The sequence below is a fragment of the Mustela erminea genome, chromosome 9 (genome assembly GCF_009829155.1).
Source record: "Mustela erminea isolate mMusErm1 chromosome 9, mMusErm1.Pri, whole genome shotgun sequence".
In the NCBI taxonomy this organism is placed as follows: Eukaryota; Metazoa; Chordata; class Mammalia; order Carnivora; family Mustelidae; genus Mustela; species Mustela erminea.
In genome coordinates, this window is record NC_045622.1 from 99,142,711 (window position 1) to 99,148,587 (window position 5,877).

Below are 5,877 nucleotides of genomic sequence, written 5' to 3' on the forward strand. Positions count from 1 at the left end.
TTCCCTACAATCCTCAAGGACAGGCCATCGTGGAACGTGCCCACTTAACCATCAAACAAACGCTTTTAAAACAAAAAGGGGGAATAGGGGACACGTTCCGGTCCCCTAAAGACAAACTAAATACAATTCTATTTATTTTAAATTTTTTGACGCTCGATAAAAACGGTCAAGCAGCAGCTGAAAGACATTCAGCCCGTATGGATTCTTCCCCCAAGCCCTTAGTTCTTTGGAAGGATATCCTTACAGGACAATGGAAAGGCCCGGATCCTGTATTAATCTGGAGCAGAGGCTCCGTTTGTGTTTTCCCACAGGACAAAGAAGTGCCAGTTTGGATTCCAGAGAGATTGGTCCAGAAGGCCCCTGAGAACGAGGATGAGGACAGAGGAAGCCGTGATCCTCCTACTGTCGTGGGGGACTCTGATATTCCTAATTCCCCCGACAGCGACACGTGAATTATAGGCTATTCTGAAGGCTTGGCCCTATCCTTTACCTTTAATTCTTCCTTTATCTTCCCCCCATTCTTCACTAGCTGATATACTGAGTGTTGGTTCTATTGTTCCTTTTTCTGCGCTTTGTGTTACCCCTGTAAAATTCTCTCAATTTAATAAGGCCAGCAATTCCTCCCAACAGCTCTCTTAGTATTTGCAGGGTACTTAGTCTGACGATTTTCAAAATTTCACATGAATCCTTCTGGCTGAGATAACTTGAGTAAATAGTATGTGTGTGCAACCAACTTCCCTTCCAGAGCTATTTCCAACATTCAGCAATATGTTCCAGTTCACCAAAAATGGGCTGGTACAATTGGTCATCTTGTCCTCCTCCTTATTGGCATTCTGCTTCTATTCGGAAACGTTCACCAGTGGAGAACACAGCAGCGAGAGCAGAGCCGAGCTATAGCACAAGCCCCTATGTCAATAGAGGCTGGGACATCTCCCCAGATATGGCTAAGCATGCTAGATCGGTAGTCAAAGACGGGTAAGATCAGTAGAGAAACATACCAACCTAAGACAGGACAGAGATCATCGATATCTTGTGTCTGATGACGGGTAAGGATGTTTTCTGCTACTGACGACCTAAGACAGGCACGATCTCTGCCATAAAACAAAAAAGGGGGAGATGTCGGGGACTGCCTCCGGCCGGGGAAGTCCCCGCCATTACAAGAAGGTGCTTGGCTCACTGCTAGCAAAGTACGCTGCAAGTATACAATGAACTTTCTGGTGAAGCCCGCCTAAAGGAGGACATAGTTATTGGCTGTATCAAATTTAATCAGCATAGTAACAGGACTCTCATTGGCTCTCCCCATTGCTTGACCCCTTATTGGTCACCCTGCTGTATATAAGCTAAGGAAGTTGATTAAATAAACGGAAATGAAGCATTAACACCATACCAGGCTCATTGTCGTCCTTGCGGGCCGAGGGCGACACATGCTCAGCAGAGAATGCGATGCAGGACTCAATCCCAGGACCCTGGGATCATAACCTGAGCTGAAGGCAGAGGCTTTAACCCACTGAGCCACCCAGGCGCTCCTCCACTTGATTCTTAAAATCATCCTCTGCTGGTCAGTCCTTGATGAGCATTCACAATGGACATAAATATGTTTATGTGTTTTTACTCACTCAGAAAGCTATGGAAACATGACTCTTCCTCAAATTTTCTTGTTATCAATAACCCAATGTGTTTTGTTTGTTTTGTTTTTGTTTTTTGTTTTTTTTTTTTCTCCAAGTCCCTGATTATTCATCCAAACCTTTGGCCAAAACCCATGAATCAGTATACTTACTACATCCAGCCATTTCTCCTTCCAAGAAAGTGAATACCAGGTACATGGCTTCAAGTTCTACCCATTGAAAGAATTTTCCTTCACCACTGACTTTCATGGATTTTCCAGAATGTGGCTGAGTGCTGTATCTATTCACTTTTGAGCTACACCGACCCATCACTGCAGAATTTTTTGTGGATATCAGGACCATATCTTTCCTTCTTATGTCACTCAATCATAGTGAACTCCTCATAAGGCCTTGGGCACAGGCAGGACAGGGAAGGCATGGTAGTAAAACTGGATGTGAACATTTGGGCACTTCTTTATGCAACATTTTCTTCAGTTCCTGCTTGGGGCGGATCACCCAGATATTAGTAACTTCTTATTTGGGGAAAGCAATGTGTCAAGACCCACTGTGATACCTTTAACTATGGATAGTACTGAATCCTATATATACTATGGTATTTCTATACATATGTACTTCAGATAACATTTAATTTATAAATTAGATGCAGTAAGAGAGTAACAGCAATAATAATAAAATAGAAAATTTATAACAATATAGTGTAACAGAAGTTACCCTAATATGATCTATGTCTCTCTCCTTCTCTCTCTCTCTCTCTCAAAACACCTGATTGTACTGTGCTAACCTTTCTTCCTGTGATAATGTGAGATGATAAAATATTGTTCTGATAAGACGAAGTGAGGTGAATGACACAGTCATTATGTTGTACCATTAGGCTAATACTTATTTTCTCTAATATGTCAGGAGGAGGATCATCTGCTTCTGAACTTTGGGTAAGTGTAACCATGGAAAGCAAAACCTTATATAGAAGAAGACTATTCTATTTGATAAGAGATTACTGCTTTGCTCACCCAACTTTATGATTCTATGAGTCAGAAAACACCAAGTTCATGATGAGAAGTTTAGGTTTCACAAACATTTGATGGTCCATGGTTAGTGTCTAGGTGTTTAGCGTCTACTAAGGCCCAGTAGTACACCAAGAGCCATTTCTCAAAAGGAGAGTGATTATCTCTAATCACTGGCAGGATTAGATGGCAGGAATTTGTTCCAAAATCCTGAGGACCTGCAGTGCAATTCATGTATGGAGTACTGCCAAAGACTCCAACAACATCCTTTTCTTCTTGACACATCAAGCATAGTAGGATGTGATGTGATGAATCAATGAAACAAGATGGAATTGGGAGGGAGACAAACCATAAGTGACTCTTAATCTCACAAAACAAACTGAGGGTTGCTGAGGGGAGGGGAGTTGGGAGAAGAGGGTGGGATTATGGACATTGGGGAGGGTATGTGCTTTGGTGAGTGCTGTGAAGTGTGTAAACCTGGTGATTCACAGACCTGTACCCCTGGGGATAAAAATATATGTTTATAAAAAAAATTAAAAATTAAAAAAACAAAACAAACAACCAAAAAAAACACCTTGAATAGAAGCTTGGGACAGAGCCTGGTCTGTAGCAGAGCCTTTTCTTTTTTCTGAGCTCCAGGCAAACTAGCAGCTTTTTGAGTCTCTTGATAACGATCTCAGAGTAAGTCACGCATATGAAGTACCTGCTGCCTCCCCAATCCTAAGAGGCTGACCAGGTATTGTGCAGTTTTTGGTGTTGGAGGAGAGCAATGGAGTGAGACAGCCCTTTACCCTAAAAGGGATATCATTGTTGTTGTTGTTTTCTTTGGTTTTATGTAAAGTATATATTCTTAATTTGGGGGCAGAATTTAGTGATTCATCGGTGGTATATAGCAGTCAGTGCTCATTATGTCAGTTGCCCTCCTTAAAGCACATCATCCAATTACCCTTTACTCCACACACCTCCCCTGCAGCAACCTTCAAGTTTTCTCTGTAGTTGAGAGTGTCTTATGATATTTTTCCCTCTGTATTTTTATCCCATTTTATTTTTCCATCAAAGGAAATATCTTGATACACTTTATATCACTGGGGCCATGGAGATTTCACTGAGTTTCAGTTCCCTGAATTTTAATTGTGTTTATTTTCCAAACTCTGACTCAGAAGTCTTACCACTAAATCTAGAGTAGTTAAGTCTTGAGCATTAGAACCACTCAGCATAATGTCATCAATATAATGGACATATATGGATATCTTTTAGAATGAGAAACAATAGAGTTTCCTATGAAATAAAATATAACATTGTGTTGGAAAGATGAAACATCCCTGAGGTAGGCAGTGAAGACCTATTTCTGGCTTTACAAGCTGAAATCACGCTGCTTCTGTTGATGCTTACTGAAAAGGAGATAAGATGCAATTATCAAGTGACTTGTTACTTACCAGGTAAGAGAGAATCTCATAATTTCGTCAATCAAGGAAACCATGTCTGGTACAACAATTGTAAATTACTGGAGTTTCCAGCTGGTTAAATTTATAAATATCCACTGTCATTCTCCAAAATCCATATATCTCCTGGGAAGGGCAAAGAGGTGAGTTAAATGCTTATGTTTTGGAAATCACCAACTCTTCATCTTTCAAGTCCTTGATGGTGGCACTAATCTCGGATTCCTCCAGGAATGTGGTATCACTTTTGGAGAATTCTTTTCCTAAGTACCACTAGTTCTAGAGGCTCCCACTTGGCTTTTCTCCATAATAGCCCTCTGTTCCCATGCCACGGAACCAATGTGGGGATTCTGCCTTGTGCAAAGTTTGTCTATTCAAATCATGCTTTCTAGAGCTGGGGAGGTAACCATAAAATTCGTTCAGTGATCCACTGGACCCAGTGGAAAGTAGGCCTGAGCTAAAACTCCAATGATCACTTGTCCTATGTAAGCTACTGCTCTGGGAGATGGATTGTACTTTTGTTGTTTCTAGGAATCAATTTCAGATCAAAGAGAGTGTCCAGAATTTCCTGAAATAGCTGCTTATTTTCTTTGCCCCAGTGTATAATTTGAGAGAAAAAAGGCTGTAGGCCTCTTTTGGAGAAAGTCAAGGAAAAGATTATTTTAAGTCATTTTTAGCAATGTCCCAAGGTCCTTCCTGAAGGAGGTCCAATCCCCGCTTTATTCATGGAATTTTGAGTCTATAAACTGGTTCCAGTCTCTGAACTGATTATGAGGCCATGAATCTCTGCTTTTATGACTAAGTTGAATTCTGGAGAAGTGACATACATGTGACTAGAAGACACACGAAAAAATGTTCATCATCCTTAGCCATCAGGGAACTTCAAATCAAAACCACAGTGAGATACTACCTAACACCAGGTAGAATGGCAAAAATTAACAAGGCAGGAAACAACAAATGCTGGAGAAGATGTGGAGAAAGGGGAACGCTATTACACTGTTGGTGAGAATGCAAGTTGATACAGCCACTTTGGAAAACAGTGTGGAGATTCCTCAAAAAGTTAAAAATATGACCCAGCAATTGCACTACTGGGTATTTACTCCAAAGATACAGGTGTAGTGAAAAGAAGGGCCATCTGTACCCCAATGTTCATAGTAGCAATTCCACAATAGCCAAAATGTGCAAAGAGCCAAGATGCCCTTCAACGGATGAATGGTTAAAGAAGGTGTGGTCTATATATACAACAGAATATCACTTAGCCATCAGAAAGGATGAATACCCAACTTTTGCATCAACATGGATTAGACTAGAGGAGATTATTCTGAGTGAAATAAAATCAAGAAGAAAAAAAATCAATTAAAATATGGTTTCTCTCACCTGTGAAACATAAGGAATAACATGGAGGACATTAGGAGAAGGAAAAGAAAAGTTGGGGGGTAGTTGAATCATCAGAGATTGTGGATTCTGAGAAACAAAATGTGGGTTTTAGAGGGAAGTGGGTAGGGTGATGGGTGAGCCTGGTGGTTGGTATTAAGGAGGGCACATATTTCATGGAGCAGTGTGTGTTATATATATGTAAACAATGAATCTTGGAGCACTACATCAAAAACTAATGTATTGTATGGTGACTAACATAACAAAATAAAAATCATAAAAAAGTTAAATTCTGTTTTCTTAACCTAGATTTTTTTTTTCTAACCCAGATCAAGAAAGACTTCAATAGTTTTCCTCTCTATTTGATTTCTAGGATCACTGTAAAAACCTAGCCAAAATATTTTTTTGGCTTTTTTAAAGCATATTTTGTTTAAAAAA